Source organism: Sipha flava, unplaced genomic scaffold, assembly GCF_003268045.1.
Source record: "Sipha flava isolate LNK unplaced genomic scaffold, YSA_version1 77_pilon_pilon, whole genome shotgun sequence".
Lineage (NCBI taxonomy): Eukaryota > Metazoa > Arthropoda > Insecta > Hemiptera > Aphididae > Sipha > Sipha flava.
Window position 1 is genome coordinate 596,976 of NW_020273617.1, and position 21,724 is coordinate 618,699.

A 21,724-nucleotide genomic window follows, 5' to 3' on the forward strand; every position below is an offset into this window, starting at 1 on the left:
TAGTGGCGTTATGATGATATTATTCTAATAATGCACACAGACGGGACGAAAATATGTTCCCGGTACCATGACTGCACATGGTTCATTTAAAATCATTTAAATTAAAAATACTTTTCTGCAGATTTATTAATGACGTTCAGTAAAACACAAATACTTATGTCAAACTTGATGATCGAATCAGTCAATCTCAGCTTAAAGTTATTAGTATCATAAATGTACAGTTTAACATTCAACGTTCAGTATTCGGACTATTTCCGTTATTAGTTACTAAGAAATAAACTCGTAATTTTTAAAATTTTAAATTATATCCTACAGAATAAAAAAATTGGACTAAAATTAATATGTATAGTAGAGATGGAGACATAATTAATATTAAATTGAAATACATGTATAAAGAAAATATTATCTGTACAAATGAATTAATGAATATCGATTAAAAAACAAATCAAAAACTAAAACGTCATTTAAAATATGATTACAATTTATATGTGATAGAACAAAAAAAAATTTAAGTATTCGACATATTCAAATGACAAAACATATCTCTAAATTAATACTGATTCAATAGATCTATACTACTTTCTAATTAGTTTAGATACCAAAAATTAATTTAAAAATGCAATAAATATTCATTGCCGATGGTGATTTAATTCGGGTTTCCCTCAAACATTTTTTTGATATTATAATATTTTGTTTTTACTTTTTTTAAATATAGAAAAGGAGAAAAAAACTTTAAATTTAATAATTATATATTTTAAATTTGTAATTTATATATTTAATTTTCAAGCTACTTTTTTAGCAGGAAAAACTTGAAATTTTAAAAATAATAAAGCTACAATATTATAAAATTAATCATTTTGCACATTATACAATTTATAAGATCATGAATTATGTTATGTTGCTTGAATTATGTTGAAATATTGTAGTATAAATATTATTTTTTTTCGGTAAACCTACTGCCTACACATTTTATTGTGTATCTATCAAAAGCAGTAGTATTTTTTAATTTAATATTTAATTTATAAATTATATAAAATGTATCCGTTTTTCGATGTCAAATTACGTAATCAAGACTTATCAAAATAATATTTATACGGTGATACGGAGTTTTGTTTTTTGAATATTCTAGCTTATGAAAACATTTTAACGCATCGAAAGTTATGATTTTTACGTGTTACTTAAATATACTTTTTCCTTGTTTTCGTGCTGATGTTCAATATGAATAGGGGTTACAGCAGTAGGGTGGTACGTAACCGCAATACGCCAATCATTTCAGTGCCGCAAGTTAAGAGTGAGAAAGAAATTGGCGAAAAAAAAATAAATAAAAAGCTTCATCAACGTCCCAAACCCCATCCATTAAAATGCATTTGTATTTTTATTTATTTATTTGTTTTTTTTATGCAGCAACTCGTGGATATGTTTTTGCTCCGGCAAATTGAGTACATTATCGTTAGCGTCGGTTGATGATGGTTTTCGTATACACGCCCGGTTTTGATAATGCCCTGCACGTAACCCATCGGTGGTACCCTGTCCTTCAAACTTTGCGTTAAAAAAATAAAAATACCACGTTCAAGTATTTACAAATGAGCAAAGGAGGGGGGGGGTGAAGGACGGCAAGAGGTTTCACGCCGCTTTAATAGTATAGCAAATTATTATTGACAGGAATTTACTGGGCGCGAAGTGAATGGGGAGAAGAAGAATAAAAAAAAATTCGCTCTAAAGAACTCGTGTGATAACGTGACTTATTTCTAAAACAACTGGTACACGATACCGGTACACGTTATTTTCTTTCTGGCTTATTTCCACTAACATTTGATCCGCACGTTTGATTATCGTTGCCCGTACTAATTTATCATCCGTCCTGTTTTATTTTCGTAATAAACATAAACTGTACCAGCCATGCAATTTATTTATGTGTATCTGCTCTTTCAGCTCATTAAAACATTAATTTTAAAAATTATTTGAAACCAAATGCATGAAACACCGACTATTCGGATGCCTTAACATGACCAACTATTTGTTACACTCATTGGAGCCGGAGATGTTTTTATTTTTTTATTCTTTATTTTGATTTGTTTTTGCCCAAATTTAGCAGCCGCCCATACCATCGATGCATTTTTACATATTTAAATAACGTATTATATTATCACATATTTATAAGGTTTCCAGACGATAAAGTTGTACGATTTATTTTGGAAATCAATTTCTACGTGTGTCTATTGTGTAATTGAACTCGAATTTGTGATTATGTATTGTTGGAGAATCAAAAAAGATTTTACTAAAATCCCATCACATCTATATCGGTAAATTTCGATATTATTTTATAAGCATCTGTAAAAAGATTTATTCAATTTAATTCAAAACTCTTTTGGTGTTGACTAAAGTTTTAATGCATTAAAAAAAAAAGTCTTATCTAAAAAAAAAAAAAAATCCCCTCTTCTACTGCAATCAAGTAAAAATTATCTTTGGATATGTTCATAAAAAATCTATGATTTTCATCTATTACTTATTTAAAATCTATAACTAAATAAAAATGTAGTGCTGTAACTCTCGGAACAGTCTTTTATTTTTAATATTTAAGTATGAACAATTTACAAAAAGTGTAATTTAGTATTTTTCTTATTTAGTAAAAATATATTTCTGTAGTATTACATATCTATTAGGAAGATTGTTTTAGTTTTCACATTTTAACTAACTTATTACTTCAACAGTAGCTTATAGAAAATTATGAGATAAAATATTAGACACCTTTTGTTAGCTTTTATGATAAAATTTAATAGTATTTGTTTAATTGTAAGCTTGTGATTTATTCCTTCTCTGAATATTTTATGACTATACGTTTTAAAAATTATAATATAATTAAAAAGTTTTAAATGAAGCTCACAAATGGAACTTAAATTTATTTCAAAGCAATTATTAACAAAGTATTGTTCTTTCATTTTGGTTTTATAATTTGTGTATTTTTCATACCTGAAAATGGTTTTTTGATTCGACATTTTTTAATTTATTCATATTATTATACTTCAGATAAGAAATATATTTTTTTCTATTTATATTGAAAATATTAAGAATATTTAATCATTTTGTAGGAATGTTTATATTTTAAAAATACCAAAACTTGAAACATATTTTATTTTGGTTAATCATTTGTAAAAATTAGCTTTATTTTATATTCGATTTATCATTATTATTGCCTTAAAATAGTATAAAAAAAAGTTTAAAATATATTATTATATAACTTGATGAAGGTATTTTCCGATTCTTTTTCCGGTAATAAATAATTCTGTACTTAATATAGAGTCTGTGTATTTTTTATTTATTTTCATCGATCAAACAAAAAGGTGTTGACAAATACAAGTAGCTTACCGAGATAAAATTTAGCTGACACAAATATTGATATTTGATTGAAAAATACATATCTTATTTTTTCTACTTCAGTACATCTCTTAGGTTAGTATTGATTTAAATGCATGTGTTTACTATACTTAGATAAAATATAATATTTTTAACGAATGTTTCCAAATTATAAACAATACGTATATACCTAAATTTAGTAAATGAAAAAATATTTTGCTTAATTTCTAAATGTATGAAATTGTTAAGATTACTAGTTGCATGAAATAGTACTTAATATTTAATTTTAGAAGAAATAACTAACAAAATATTGAAAAAATTACTACAGAAGGCAATTAAATTTTGTGAGAAATTATTAGAAATAATTATATAAATTTAATAAGCTTTTTTTTATCATTTACACATGATATATATATATATTAAAGTTTTAAAAGTTTTAGAAAAACTGTTCTATAATATCACTTTTTTCAAGGTAATTTAAATAATTATTTGAACAAAATACATTTATGTATTTTAAAATAGATATAAAATACAAGATGGTAATTTTATTAGGCGAATTTATTTAATGGTATTTGTTAACAAATATATAATTTTCGTTCTAATGGTATTTCATAATTTTTCTTTGTAGGTAAAATTAATTATAATTTATAATTTTTATTATAAGTTTAGTAAAATTCTATTAGTTTGAAATATATATATATATAATATTTTTCACAGCCAATAGTTTTTAATTCGTTAATAATCATTAATTTAAGCAATATATTTATTTAAGTAAAACAATTTTAAAATTCAGTTTGTTTTTAATTATAACATAAATATTAAGTTTTCAATGACGTTCGTTTATTATGAATACAATGGTTTAATTATCTTCTGATAGTATTTGTCCCAAACATATGATTTAAAATTAAAACTAATTATTTAGTTAAGTCTCAAGAACTCTTAATTTTTCATAAAATCAAACTTTATTTTTATATATTTTTATAACCCAACCAAAATGAATTAATTAATTAAATTCGTAAATTGTAATTATTTTTTATGTATTCATGTATTATAACCAAATTTTATTTTGCACATTTATTTAATTTTTAAAATACAATGTTATACTTAGCTATAGTTTGATATTTTAACTTCTTGCCATTGTAAAAATTTAACAATTGATTTGAACTATTCAGGAACATTAAAATACGTTTTAAATTAAAAACATAATAGATACCTCTTTTTTTTATAATTTTCGTGTTAGATTATTTTTCAGATAAAAATATTTTGTAGCTTTTTTCGATGAATATGATTTATTATTGGATACTTTTTAAATGTTCAAATTAAAAATTCTTACAAACATAATTGATTGATGTTTGTGTTTTTTTCATGTATATATTGATATTATAAATTGCGCATATTGAAGTTTAGAATAACATGAGTAAATACAATTCTGAGTAAATGTACTAAATGTACATATTGTAATATTAAAAAGAATACAATTATTTTTTATGTAATTGATGAACTAAACAGTTATACTGGTAGCTGCATAAATAAATTTATATTTATACAACATATCTATTATTCAAAAGTATTTCAATTCATATTTAGAAATTGGCCATATATTTAATAATATATTATATATGAACATAGGTCAACTTTGATTTACACCTATTGATAGTCATGTTTCTAGACTTAAAAGGAATAATATGCTATTTAATATATTTTGAAAACTATTCAAGGGAAACGGAATATGCACAAAATATAAACAATTCATAAGTTCATAACAAAAAAAAAAAAAAAACGGTCCTTGTACCAATTATTGAACTAATCATACTGAAATTGATACTATTTTGATAACTATTATTTTCATTTTGCTGTACGGATGATTCTACAAAGTATACTTGGGATAGTTTAGAATCAAACAAAAACCCTGTAGTATAATTGATGATTCATATTTATTACTATTTTCATAAATCACTGTACCGAAGAACACGTTACAAATAAATACAGTACTTTTATATTTAAGTCGGAATTTGTTTTGACAGTACCTATACATCGTTTATTACTTGAACCGTTTTATATTGTTAATTTATCAAGAAAACCATTGTTATAGTTTTTCAAAAACACTTTGCTTACATAGCTTTATGATAGTTTATACTTCAGTTAAAATTCAAATAAACCTTTCATAATATAACTGAAAAAGTAACAATCGTTTAGTACCTACGTATTGTAACTTTGGAGAAAAGTATGGAAAAAATATATATATATATATATATATTACATTTTCAAGAGTTCTAAATAGTTTGATAATTCTATCAACTTTATAAGTATACTATATATATACTTAAATTAGAAAGAACATAAATTTTTAAAAATTGATTCATAACGTGTTAATTAATCAAGATACTTTGAATTACTTCATTCAGTGAGAATGCATAGAAATCAACAGATTTAAAATCAGTAACCACACATGAACTATATTGAATGTAGATATTATGAAATAAAAAATAAAATAATTATACTGACATTTTTAACTAACACCTATTAAAACATTTCACTTCAATAGTTGTATTCCTATTAATATAAATGGTATTCGATTGAATTACAATTTTATATCTGAGTAATTACCTACAATGTAAATCGTGTAAGTAACATAGTATCAAAGCTACACTATAAATTACAAATAAAAAATATTCTAGCGTATCACACTTGTTGTGTTTTGTTAAATATAATTCCTAATGGGTATTATTCGTTCACTTACTTTATTTAATTATCCTTGTACGCCTTATTTTTATATACACGAGTTTTATTTTTAAACTCGGCGTAGAAGTATAATTTTTGGCCGACTCAACCGTTTAAATCAATTCAATGTCATGTTACAGTAAATACACCAACGAGCCGACTATTATGTAAAGCAAATTATAAATTCACACATACATGGCAACAGAGTTACATATATATATATTTATGTGTATGTATACCTGACGACCATTACAAACAGACTATTTTTGATTATTCCCTTCGCACACCAATCTATTCTATGAGTACACCAACTTTTATCTGCCATAATTGTAATGAAACGAAGTTTTGTAGGAAAGGTTAATTATTTTTCTATTTATTTGCTTATACATTCAAAAGTCATCAGAACATTAATTGAAGACCGAAAAGATGGACAAATAAAATGTACCTACAATTAAATTACCAACCAAAATATTCAAGGGAATTAGAACTTTTTGATGAAAAAAATTAGAATTAGAATTATTTTTACTCGACTATTTAAGCTTAAAATCAAAGCATTCGTCCTTTATTAATAAAATATTTTTAATTAGTTATAATATAAAATTTATTTTATGGGTCTTATATTATATTAAAATTAAATAGATACCTAATTATCAATTAACCTACGAATAAAAAGTATACGAAAATTTTTATTGTTGTTCTTATTGTTTCGGAGAACGAATATTGCGCCTTACCTTATCTTAATTTTGTTTTTATGGTTACTCCGTCAAAGGCGGTATCTCTAGTGGCACCAGCTGCGTTGTATTATTTTTAACAAACACACTCAACGTACGAGATATGACACGAAACATCGTTTTGGACAATCAGACTAGGTTCCCTGAAACAATTTTAATCAATAAACTTGCATGAAAACAAAGTCATGATATTGCATCAACCAAGTAAATTCGGTTTCTTTTTGTGATTTACTTAATTTTCTTTTCGTACCGCCTACATTTCGCGTTAAAAATAAAACAACATTTGATTCATTTCGTTTTTTATGCGTAAATGGGTCCCAAAGATACTTAAATTACATTCAAACGAAATTAATAAGAAAAAAATTAAATAATCAAAGGATCACGGATTTTCCGGGACGAATTTCTGCTTGTATTACTGGTCAAAATGCAAATTGTGCACTCGAATCCGTCATCACTTTACTACCCGCATCACATAGTATGTAAAAAAAAAAAATTAGGAAAAAAATAAGAATATCAAAATATAAGAAAATCCCCTTATACGTGACTGTGTCCAATAAATTATGTTAACATTCATACGGTATCTATATTATTATGGACAAATTACGCATGTACGTGTTCTGTATGATCGACTACTACATCTGCTTGAGCTACGTTGGTTTTAGAAAAAAGTTGCGACGGCTGTAATTTATAACGCCTGGATAGCAGTTGTCAAAATGTCTTGTTTAATTTTATATCATTAAGTCGATCCCTAAATACGCATTTATTTATTCGCTAATTTGACAAAACGCATATTATCTTATTCGAACAGAATACATTTTTGTTTATTCGTGGAAAAAATATTTAATACAACATAATATTCAAACGAATCATCGATTCATATTGACAACTAAGTCGGGTACGTGTCGATGTATAAATCTAGAGACATTTATTATTTTAATATTCTAAAAACGATTCAAAGAAAAATTGTTTTTGTAGGTATTCGATTTAGTTAATACATAATAAATTGTACATCATGCAACTTACAGAGTACTTTTCCTATCTTTAAAATTGTAAAGCCAAGTAAATGTATAAAGTCTATTATACGTACTTGTAAAACAAATTATGTATTTCTCGTTTCGCTCAAAGCCTGAAAGTTTTATTCGAATGTGATTAACTAATTTAATACTTAAAACAATTTAAATTATACGATTTAATTTTTAATCAATTTATGATTAACATATAGTTTTTTCACCCATGTATGATGTTGATCATTATTATTTACTTTTTCGATTAGAAAGTTTTCGCATATCTACTAAGTAAATTTAAGATACTTTAAACAGTAAATACTACCAAAATAATTTACATAATGCTTATTGGTAGTTGTACGTAACTTTTGTTTGATGTTTGGTACAATAATAATACATTTTACCTGTACAAAACTAAAAGGTAAAAAAAATCGTCACATTAGAGAACATTGTAATTTAAACTAATAATTAGTCTCATTCATTTCAAAACTTTCGGAGACCTCAAAAAGAAAAACTTTGGAAATGGAATGCATAAGAAATGATAATGTCTTGTATTAATAATTAAAAACCATACCTTATTTAAATATTACCAGATTAACGAAAGAAATGGAATTTATATTTAATTTTTGTCATTAGAAAATTTGTTTGTAAAAAAAAGGTTATTTATACCAATATACTATATACTACCAACTGAATAAATATAATTAATGATTACGTATAAGACATATTTCCATATAAGGACTCTTTAGCATTTTTTTTTTCTTTTTTTTTCATTAGTCTCCGATTTTTTCATTAAGTTCATTTCTCATTTTTGGTTTACTTGAATTCGTATTACATTTAAATCGTCTCCTCTTGGTATAATTTATTTGAACTCTATTTGGCTGACAAATCTTGAATGTAACTGATATTAATGGAAAACATACGCCCATGATTCGATTTTCGTCGTCTAAAACCGTTTGTATGGTACGATCAAAAGTTCGTCATAACATGACTAGGGGGACAAGGGATTTTGTACTTCTTAAAATAACCACAGATTATATTAACTTTTTTTATTACAATCATTAAAGTTTATTTTTTAAATATTAATTCAAACATGATAATCTATTACGATGGGTATAAATTTTTAACCATAAAATCTATATAATAAGGAGTGCAATTTTTTAATAATTTGTCGAAGCATATATAGATTAAGGAGGACAAAGGTGGATTTTAAAAATGTATAAACTTTATACTTATTTTAGGAGAAATATAAAATTTAGATATTCATAATAATTGTTGAAATCTCACCAAAAATTTGATTATTGAATTACAGTAAAAACTCTTTATAACAAAACTCTTTACAATGAAAAACTCTGTATAACATAAATATTACATAATAGTGGTTGGTTAGTTAGTTTTAGTTAGTTATATATACATCTCATTAGTCAATTCATTCTCTATAACGTATTAGTCACTCTCAATAACGAAACAATATTTTATGTTTTATAATACAATTTACATGTTATCGTACTTATTTACATATATAAATTATAAAAATAATCTGCAATAATGCCGAAATTTCCCAGAATAATTACATTCTTTCATTATCTACTTATAATATTGTTACTATCGATATTGAATAGATATGTTCATTTCAAATAAAGAAATAGAATAAAAATTAAATTATATTTAATATGTATAGTAATAATAATAATTTAATATAATACTTAAATATAATAGAATGTAAAAATAATGATGTGTTTGATCTATAATATTACATATGTACATACCTTTATACATAAATAATTAAAATTTTGTTTTTTTTTAAACCCTCTCTATTACGAAAAATTTCTATAACGAAAGAAATCTCTTGGTCCCTTCAGATTCGTTATAAAGAGTTTTTACTGTATATACAATTTAATTGATTGAAAGAAAATAATTTAATTTTTGTATAAATAACCTTACAATACATATCATGTATAGAGTAATACATGATTTAATTTGAAAAAAATTGTATTTTTTCTTCTTATTTGTCATCATTAATTATTCAATTTTAAATATAAATTTCTGTTTTACTTGCTTCTTAAATGTTATTACGGATTCTGACTAAAGTTTCGGTTCTAGCACTATTTAACGGTTTCGGTCCAAAACCAGTCTTTTTTTCTTGGGTTCTAGTCTATGAGTTGAATACGTTTAAAAAAATATCATTCACTCAAATTTCTTTCTGTAACATGTGACTATTTAGTATTAAAATAGTTATAAATTATTGAAATACAATTCTATATACATAATACAATCAAGTCGTGATAACTCGAACCTCGATAACTCAAAAAACTTGACTACTCAAATTGTGTTTTATTCCTCTAGAAAATTCTTCCTCTATAAATTAGTTAGATATCTTGAATAATACATATCTCGAAGTGAATTTTTATCCCCTTTCAACTTCAAGTTATCGCGACTCGACTGCATAAGAAAAAATATTTCATATTCGTTCATAATTTATACTTACACATCATTATATTTTTGATGGATCAGTGTTGTAATAACTTATTAAAAATAAGTAGACTTTTTTTTTTATCGGGGTAAGTAAGTAGTAAATATATGTATCATATTATATTTATATTATACTATCATAAAAAAAGTATGGGCTTTTTTTTCATTATTAAATTTTATGGGCTAGATGTCAGAGTAGATTGTTTTAGTTAGCAAACGATTATACTTTTGTACTACATAGACACACTTTGTATAATCATGGATTAAAAATAGCATGCTGTAATGAATAAAAAACTTAAGGGTACTTATTTCGAAAAGAAATTTTTTTATATGAAATATTATTTCATTGTTAATGTATTATCAAACTTAGCTTAATTTTTAAGATTCAATAACTATGAGCCTATTGTTTTTGACAATATTTTTTCATTATTACAACATAGTTACATGTAACTTAAAATGACGCGCGTTTATCTAATCATTATTATCTGTACAGAACCTATACTAAATATATAGTTCTTCGTTAAACAATTAAGTAAATATGTTTTCGTGATTTTTTTATACAATATTGATAGTAAATATTACAGTTATATGTCATGTTTCTTTAAATATTAATTTTGTTTTTACTTGTTATAGGTGATTTTTGACAGCTGTTTTGGGTAAGTTAACCACAAAAGTTAAATCATTATAAATTTATTAAGTTTCGGTTGGTATATAGGTCTTATATAGGTTAGGTATTTGAATAAAAATTTGATTAGGTCCGAGAGTTAAATATAGATATTCACTATAATTTAAGAATCGAAAAAGTTTTTTTTTTTAATTTATATTTACAATTTATAAATAATAATAGTAATAAGATGTTATAAATGTTTAAAATAACCGAAGAAGTGTATTTATACTTTGTTTTCGAGTACTTATGATATAATTATCGTTATTATCAAATTATAGAAAATATAATATGATCTCACTGTCATTTTTTAATTTCAATGGATTGGGAGTTTATGTCAAAAATTAAACAACTGTATTATATTTAAATATTAAAATAATTATATTACAGTGTTATTTCACATTAAAATAGATTTATTTTTCATAATATTATACTGGTATAAAATATTATTTATGTAAATGTGTTTTTATAAAAAACCGCATTATGATTACAATAGTTTATTAATGTTTATACTGTATGATTTTTAAATAATAAATAATAAGTACATAAAGGTTATTTTGGATTAATAAAAATATACATTGTCTTCGGTATTGTTTTATGTATTTAGATGAACGAAATTTTCTTTTGAAATTGATTTAAACTAAACAAAAGTAAATTTAGTTGTTAAATATTGAATTATATTTAATATATTTTTATATTTATATATATTAAGAACTTTGACATTATATATTATACAAACCATAAATAAAAACGACTGATTTTTGTTGTTTTAAATAGTAATGTAATCTCGAAAACTAATTTAAAATTCTTGATAATTCATTATTAAGATTCATTTTTAATAAACAAGTAGGTATTTTAGTATATATATATATATATATATATATATATATGTTCATAGAAAACGTCAGTTTATACTGTTTATACAGTATACATATGAATATGTAATATACTATAACATAACATATTGCTATTCATGTTGTTGAAGAATTTCAAAACTTATACTATTCTATTGTATTAATTGTATTTAATAATTATGCAATAATATTGCTAAATATTTGCATTGTTTATGGTGAAGTTCCGAAATCGTTTAAAAAATTCTTTTTTTCATATAAACAAGCATGCTAAAGACCAATAGCTATTATCTAGAGTTATATATTATATAAAGTACATTTTGTATCTTAGTTTACTGATACGTTTTTATTTATACATAGTCCTATGAATATTTCATTTTAATTCGTTTATTATCCTGAGAAAAGAAAATGTGATTGTTTGAAACGGTGTGCCGGGGTTACTGACCTAACCCGGACCTTTATATAAATGTACACGAAATAAATATCAAGTTATTTATTTAACATTAAATAAAAGTAATACGATTAATTAAATAAAATTACTCCGGGCTGCGTGGCTGGCTCGAATAAGCGGTCGCGGCGGGCGGTATCGGATCTGAGCAGGTGCGATAGAGAATTGGATACACGGTCAACAGCAGACTTAAGTCAGCAAGCGTATCGAACGTGATCACTTTTACCAGCGGACATTTGTGCAAGTGCGCTGGAATGGTTTTTACGGATATTGGCCCTGAAAAAGGTCGTTTTTAGTGTCGACGAATATGTCCATGAATCGCGGAGTCCTGCGTGTAAATGCCGCTGGAGCCGGATTCGTGTTTGTTTTTCACGGCCGTGGTTGCCGCAGTCACTTTGTAGTCTTCGAGGTAGCCGTGAACGCCGCAATTGCCTTCGTTGTATTCGCCGTTGTCATCGTAATCTCTGCAACAGTCGTCGTCGTAATTGCCATCGGGTGCTTTTATTCTACTTATCTTTTGGATGTTGATCGTTGTGAATAAAAGAATGGAGTTCCAATGTTTGCTTTGCTTTGGGAGAGTAGCTATGCCGTGAACTATTCCAGGCTTGCGCCTCTACTAGAGGTGGGAAATTATCGGAGATGGTAAAGATTAGTTTGGTTGGTGTATCCAATCGAGTGGGTAAGGTTTGAGTAGTTGGTTGGTGATTGGAGGGGAGTGCATTTTTCCTAGGAGGCGGATGTAGTCATGGTCAGAGAAGGAGTTTTTGCAAAACATCGTTTTGGATTGAGAGTGAACGGAGTGTTTGATCGATTTAATGTTTGCAGATTTAAGAAAGACCGAATTTTTGACGATGGTGGGCATACCTGTTATCGTACGGATGCCGATGTTTTGGACGGATTCAATGCGTCTCCAGAGACTGAGACCGATAAAAGGTGTCCAGGAAGAGCCTGAATATGTGAGAATAGGAGAGACGTAGAGTTTGAATATGTTAAATTTTGTTTTGATTGGGATGGGGCTAGTTCAGTTTAGTATGGGGTAAAGCATTCCACGTATGCGGGTAGCCTTTTTAGTTATGTTTTGGACATGTTGTCCGAAAGTGAGTTTGCGCCCGATAGTGACGCCAAGATATTAAGTTTGTTTGGACCAGTTTACGGTTTGGTTATCGAGTGTAAGTTTCAGTATGTGTGTTGTGTTTGTTCGTCCGAAAATAACACCTACTACAGTTTTGAATGAGTTAATTTTAATGCGCCATCTGTGAAACCAGGTTATTACGTTGTCGAGTTGGTGTTGTAGTTGTCTGGCTGCACGTTTAGGGTTTTTGTCTGTGGAAAGGAACATTGTATTATTGGCGAATAACGAGAGAGATGCTTTGAAGGTCATTGGAATATCGTTGATGTAAGTCAAATAAATAGTCGGGAAAATACAGGAACCTTGGAAGACACCTGCGTATGGAGTATCGATGCTCCGAAGTGACCGGTATATATACCCAATCGGACATCGACGCTCCATTCTTATTGGTCGAATTTTTATCTATCCAGCCGACGATGTAAAACGACATTATTCCTCCGCTGTATTGGTTGCCTTCATGCCATTTTACATCATCACAATGTTGTTCTTGGTGGCCCTGAAAAGGGTCGTTTTTGTCTGAGTATGTGCTCCGTTACATGTTTTTAGCATTTTATTAAAATAAAGGTCCAAGTAGTGTCTAATTATCTATGGATACAATTTTAAAAATGAAATATATTTATAATAAAAATACAAAATGTTTATTTATATATTTACAAATAAGATAATAGAATTGTTCATGCATAACTTATCACAAATATTGTGACAAATTAAAATATATTACAATATATAAACAGAAAATCAATTTTATTGGTATATCATCGAGAAAACAGTACCTAATACTAAAATAAAAATCTTGTTCCTCCATCAATATATATTTTTCATTATAATATAGGAATTAAATATTCATAAAGAAATGAAAGGCAAAACTGTTGTGCAATTACTTAACATTTTTGAATTTAAATACTTTAATAACTTTTAATTTTAATCATGTTTAATATAATTTAATAATGCTAAATTTTATATCATATTTTGTATGATGTTTGACCCTGTCATGACCTTTTAATGTAAGTCAAAATTTTCAAAACATTATATTTAGTATTTACACTTAGACGAATGAATTAAATAGAAATATATAAAATAGAATGAACTAAATAGCCTAAAGACTAAAGAAAATGATTTTCTAATTAATATATCAACATTTCTGTTTTTTAACATATATATTAAATTTTTGAGTTCTTCCAACATTGAAAAATACTCGAAGTCTTGAATAATGAGTACTATTATAGTTCCTTTAGCTTTTCTAAATATTGTTTTATAAGTAAAAAACAATAGCTTAATATACTAAATTGCACACAAATAATAGATAACATATAGTTCAAAATATTTAGTAATTTATTTTATCAGTTACTAAACATTTTTAAGTTTTGTTCTCATAGGTATCACGTTAATAGATAAATATATGCATTTAATTAAGTAATTTTTATTAGCTTAATGTAACTAATAAAAATATTTTGATTTTATTTCTTGACAATTATTTTGGTTTGAATTTTTCTCAATATCGAAATTTACTTCATTAGTGTTAGAGAATGTATCTATTTAATAAAACGAGTTCCTTAGTGTTTCGCTGTCAATGAAATTTTACAATTGTAATGGTTATCAGTAGGGCCCGGATTTCAATGCAAAGTGCATAAGTTTTTGGTTGATCATACACAATGCTCTCTAGGAACATAATTTGTTTCATGTAACGAGGGTTTCAAAACTTCAAATTTTATTTTGCATATTTTGACGTTTTATCATTTTTAGAGCATTTTTAGTATTTTTGGGTCATTTTGTTGGTTTTTAATGCATATTTGTTCGATATACTAAACAAATTTAGCCTATTCAAAATAACATCAAAAGACAAATTATTTTCTTGATATTTAAATAGGTTTATCGGGTTTTTCCATACTCATTGTCAATCTTTATTTTTCAATTCAGTTTTTATCTTATCTTAATTTATTATAGACTATGGAACGTCACCAGTATTTGGTCTAATAACAAATAATTAGTCAGTTAATATTACATCGAAGACGTTGCTCGTATTACGTGTGTTTGTCATTTTAATGTATTAAATAGTGTGTTGGATAATGTCTAAAATAAAAAAAAAAAATATGTAATTTTTATGGTAAAATTCATTTTTTAAGGACATTTTCGACTATTTTTTAGAGCATACGAATATTTGTATGGTTTTAAGTACATTTAAATCCGGGCCCTAGTTATCAGTAATTGAAGTTAAAATAATTCAGAAAAACACCGACGATTTACTTGAAAAATTATGTACAATATCCACCGATACTAAATAATATTTTCAAGGAAACTTAAATCAATCAAAAGTTCTCAGATATTTTGCTCGATTATTTATTTATTCTCACCAAACTGTTTTATTTTAATCAAAATTGGAGTTTGGAAAACTTCGTGGGTCATAAACTATTAAAACAGAGTATCCGGTGTCTGTGGTACATAAGTTCTCGTTTTATTTATAAAACTTTCAAATTATTCTCAGATCGACTAAAGAGCGATATTATAATGCCGGTAGTACACATTCATCGAGATAGTCTCGGTGAAACTCTCGGAGAGAATTAAGGCTAGGCGAGGAAGTGCGAGTGCATGCAGTACATTCTTGGTTTACCTTAGATTACTGGCATGATTGGTCTCGTGTCCTTTGACTCGGGCACAAATAACCACCTTCCGACCGAGGGCCGTTGAAGCGAGGTAGGATGACACGAATGCATCTAGTTTATTCTCGTGCTTGGCTGCTCTCGTGATGTCTCGGCAAATGTGTATTGCCGGCATAATAAGAACTGGGCATGGGTTAAATTAATAAAGACAAGTGAGATATAAAGGATATATTAAACCATTTATCATCGAACAGAAATACAAGTTACACTCTTTATCGTTGATTTATTGTGTAAGTTTTCAAAAATAAATTAGAACTCAATAGTTTCTAAAATAAATTCAATATTAGGTTTAGCTAGTGTATTTATAAGTATAAAATATTTACTTCTTAGAATATTAAAAGGCTATATTGATTGTATTATATGTATAAATTGAAAATTATTTTTACTTTAAATTATATTCTCATTAAAATTAATCTATGTTACTATGGATATATAATATTCTAAGCTAATATAGTTTAATCCATAGTTTTTCATAATTTTAGTGTTATTACTTCCAAAATAGAAAAAAATAAATAAAGTAAGTTACCTCACGACTTTTCCTCCTCTCAGTACCCAAGTAAAAAATACTCATGGTATGATTCTATAAATATCGGTTTTACTACCAGTTAAAAAAATATTTACTATCACTTGTATGAAAAATAATAAACACTTCTTACAGAAAATAAAAAAAATGTTAAGTATTTATTTTCTCTTTTTAAAATATAAATAAAAGGTTTTTTCTCTGACCAACACTGTCCATTGTCTATGTAATCGTGATCCTATGGTTGAATAATGGTGGTCTGAACAATATGTGTATAGTAGCAGAAGTATAAGTTCATATAGATTAATATAAGGCATTTTATTGAAAATTGAAAACTGTCTTTATAATATTTAAGTGTTAATTAAAACACATTATGTCATAAGACGATTCATAACATGAGTTAAAAATAATATATAAAACTATTAGTTTAAACGAATAAGTTATTTTTACTTTTTTTTTTTTTTAATTTCTATTAGTTTTAATGAAATAAAATGTTAAGGCTTTCATATAGTTAGTTCACCTTAGACAACTATATTTTATTTTACATTCTTTTAACGATTATGTCAAGAGGGATGTAGTGGACTTCTACTCGGATGAAAATTGGCATATGTTGACCCAAAATCGTGATTTATGGAGACAGCTATGCTTGGATGTATAGTCGAGGAGGCTGTAAACAAATAAACAAATAAAAAAAAAACATTTTAACGAATCTAAAGTAAGCATGATAAATTACGGCTATAATTTGTTAACAAGCAGTCATAAGTATAAAGTGATCCCAATAAATGTAATCGAACAAAAACAAATATTATATATTATTTAAATGAAAGATTAACATACTCTGAGTTATACGCGATTATGATGTTTGTGTATGCATGTATATTTTGTAATGTACCTATACATAAACTTGACCATGTATTGGAAATTACCCTGTATTTATTGAATATTTCCAAGAGTTCTAAACAGTTTCATTATTCTCTTTACCTTATAAGTATACTATATATATATATATTAGTGTTAAAATGTTATGTTATTCTTGAGTGACCATTAAACTTAAAATTTGCATTATTTAATGTAAGTAATAATGATTATTCAACATTGTACAGTTTTCGTAGACATTTATTAGATTACTTTTTTTTATAACGGGAAATATTTGTTTAAAACTGTTAATGTGCTCAGTTTTTTTTCTGAATTATCAAGGCTTACTACAGCTAGTATGAATATAAAAAAGTATGTAACATAATTTTGTTGTGAAATTAATTAAAATATTGGAAACACTGTTAACGTTCATTGACTATTTCATTATCGAAATGATTTACCAGTAAATAAAAGTGTATGACGTGATTGTGATAGAAGTAAACACCATAAAAGAAACAACATTAACAATATAATTTATTTTTTAATGATACATATATGTATTTATTATATTCCTTATAAATCTGCAATTTTAAATTTAAATACACATTATTAAAAGTAAATTGATGCATAATATAATAATGATTTATTAAACGAAAATTTTAACGAAAAGACAGAAAACTTGTACAAATTTTTTTGTAGTTAATGAATAAAACTAAGTATATTACAATAAATTATATGAACATAAGATCATTGAATTTAATCGGAACGAGGAAAAAAAATATTTGTACAAATTTGTTTCATTAGTTGTAACGTTTATTGACAATAGAAATTATTTAACATAAATTATGAATATTTAATTCCACTCAAATACTATATATTTATCATTAACTAAGCCATAAATACATACATTTCTTGCTATTGAATGTAATTATATTCATATCATTATCTGAGATTATCTATATTAATTAATACTGGTACATATAAATCTATTATTGGTATATTTTATTATTCTTCGCCTCACATTTTCGCTTATAATAATAAAACGAAAATCTAAAGAACATAAAGAATTTGAAATACGAGATATGAAACCAACTGTGTGTAGTTGGGATATCAAAACTTCAGAAGTTTGTATAAGACTCATTGTAGGTTAAAAATTATATAAATGGTCATACTTATTTTCGATATTTTCAATAAGTTCACACAAATATAATATTGTTGAGTCTCAGTGATGTAAATTTATTACATCAATAATAATCACCAATTAATATAAAATTAACTGTTCGGTATTATGAAACGAGTATACCTCATTGCTATAATAAATTATATTCCAAGACTTCTTGGTAAATTCGTAATACTAATTAATAATTAATAATAACTGAATAATCGGATATAACACCCAGAACAATATAAGGGCAAGTCGATAGAATTTAATTAAAACCATATTAATTTACGTTTAAATTACAGAACAAATTTTTTGATTTCTATTTTTATTTCCGAAAGCATTATAAAAATGCATTAACGATACTTATATTTTCGATTTTTTTTTCATTTCATATAAACTTTAGATTAAAAATTGACCATTAGATAATAATTAATGATGATGACGACGACAATGGTTAAAATAATCTGTTTACTCATAGTATTCGACGTATAAGAAACAAATGTATTACACCGTTACGTTGGATTCAACATTTTTAACTAATTATGTTGGATGGTAAAATATTACTTGTTTGATGAAATATCAATGTCGAAAATTCTGAAAACATGGTCTATATAAAAGTTAAAATAACAGTAAAGAAAAACGACACGTGTGCATACACATTAATTAGCATTCATATCCCAGAATGAACCCGGTTTGTTTTATAAGTATACCTTCAATATTAACTTACATTTTTATATATATTTTTAATTATTCATTAAAGTTAATTCAAGATCAATTCGTAATAAAATTGTTAAATATTTTGTGTGACTTTTCAATAAATTATCCATCACATACTCTTACGTACACATATGATTCCATAAAGGTCTATTGTTCCTATTGTTTAAATTAAGGTGTACTAGGTATTTTAATATTTAAATATTTAAAAAAAAAATGTTGAGTTTGAAGAGATTCAATGACAGAAGTAGATTTTTTTTAACTTTCCTCTACTTGGTAAAAAGTTTTAATTGAATATTTTCTTGATTTCAAATTCAAAGGGTTTAATTATTTTTAATCAATGTAGAGTTTGATTAGTAAATGTTTATTTTAATTGTTTATAATCTTCAGTGCCTTGTGTGTTTTGCTATGCATGATCATTGAATAATAATCAATTTTTTTATACATGTATTTCATTAGTAATTTATAAATATTAAAATATGAATACAAGGTAGATATTCATAATATAATATAATTTATTAAAATAAATATTACAATGCTTTCTGTTTAAGCACGAGAACATTTTTCTTGATCTAATATATTATTTTGATATAAAATAGAATTTTTTTTTTTTTCGAAAAGGCAATAAATTATAGATAGTTGATTTATTCATGGACTAATAAATGCTAGTAGTCATGTAAAAACATATTATATTGTTTTGATGGAGAAATACATTTAAAAAAATATCTACTTTTGATTTTAAACTAATTAACTTGGTAATTATTTTTTTTAAACTCCCTAACAGTATTTGTTTCATTATAACATTAATTTTTCAACATTTTGTCTTATATCTGCTTTATTACACTAAAAGTAATTCAATGATAACGTGCATCCCTGCAATTTCATATTATAGAGGCTGACGTGTGTGATTAATGTTCCGGAAATGTACACGGATATATTCACATGATCCATACATACGATATAAGTACATTATGGAGATAACGTATTATGTATGAACGTACTATGTTACTATAGATGGACATTTAGTGACTATATAATATAATATTCATAATATTATATAATTTTATAAAAATATAAGAAAATGTATTTTATTTATCCTCAATAATTATAAAAAGTAATTATCAAATAAGACAATTGTTATCATCGAATTTTCTAAAAATATAATGTCACTTTTAATAACTAACATTTATCTACAGATTACATTTTACATAAGAATGTATGTCTACGAGAGTAAAAAAAATAAAATAAAAATAAAATTATAAATAAAAGCAGTTATAAATTTTATTGAAATACTCACGTAAAAGTATAATTTGTGTCACTCATTAAATAGATAACTGTATTATAATTTTCTTTTCTTTAGAATGGGTATTTTATTTTTCAATGATGACAAGGAGGATTAGCGTAAATTAATTTAAGGTGATCAAATATTTGGCCGTGTTTGTGAATATATATTTCATGTTCAAAAGAGCTTAGAATATAGCAGAATAGTGATTAAAGAGCTTAATAGCAGTACATCATGAGCCAATCACCAAGTTGAAAGGTGTTATAAGGTCGTCTATTCACGTATTTGTCTTGAACACTTTAAGAGCTGAATAATGCATTCCCTATTTACACTCTAGCACTTACCTTTTTGTTGCTGGATCTTACGTTGAATTCTAAATTCTATATTTTTACTCAAATATATCATAATGATTTTTGCCGAGACCCGAGTGGTTAGGTATAACCTTATAAAGTGGTAACATATAAAAAAATAGTTAAAATAAATGAAAAAAAAATATTCTAATATTATTTATTATTTAATTTTAGTATATATAATTAATGTATGGATTCCTATTACAACATATTAAGTTTCCATTAAAATAAAGAACATTTAGACGGAAAAAATTTCTTTGGCTTAAAAACTAGAACTAAAACCATAAACATTTTTTTTATCTTTAAATTGTCTTTAATTGACAATAGCTTCTATGTAAGTTATAAATTTCTTAAAAATAATATAAGTGCCCATTTTTAATTTTTTTGCATTATATTTATGTTAGTTTTATTGGCATGGACAAATTATTTCTTTAGAAATTTCTTACTTGTAAATCATATTAACATATATTTTATTTGATAAAACCCTGCACGATTGAATGGATACGGTAAACTTTACAAAAACTTTTAACGTAAACTAAATATATACAGAGTAAAAAGAATACCATGTTAATATATCTCAAATGTCATAGGTTATAGTAAAAAGTTTAAAATTATTCAAAGGAAGATCGTAAAGATTAAATTTGGCACACATATTTGAATATTTTTGTTGTTTTCAACAATCAAACCTTTTCATGAAATTAACTTTATATGCAAATAATAATAAAAAAAAATATATTTAAATTAAAGAAATTGGTATAATGTACTACTGAAAAACTAAACTCATATTAAACGAAAAATTCTACTGATTTC

General features: G+C 25.4%; 1 protein-coding gene across 6 annotated transcripts in view; it reads left to right on the plus strand.

Annotated features, from left to right (window-relative positions):
• The window catches only part of LOC112692837 (octopamine receptor beta-2R-like), a 186,934-nt gene that overhangs the window by 37,616 nt on the left and 127,594 nt on the right, over window positions 1–21,724 (plus strand). For 4 of the 6 annotated variants that reach the window (XM_025567645.1, XM_025567644.1, XM_025567648.1 and 1 more), the window contains exon 2: window positions 10,916–10,938. The exons of the other annotated variants lie outside the window; for them this stretch is intronic. The gene's annotated coding sequence lies outside the window, so the exon portion shown is untranslated. The remainder of the gene's footprint in view (window positions 1–10,915; window positions 10,939–21,724) is intronic. 6 annotated transcript variants of the gene reach the window in all.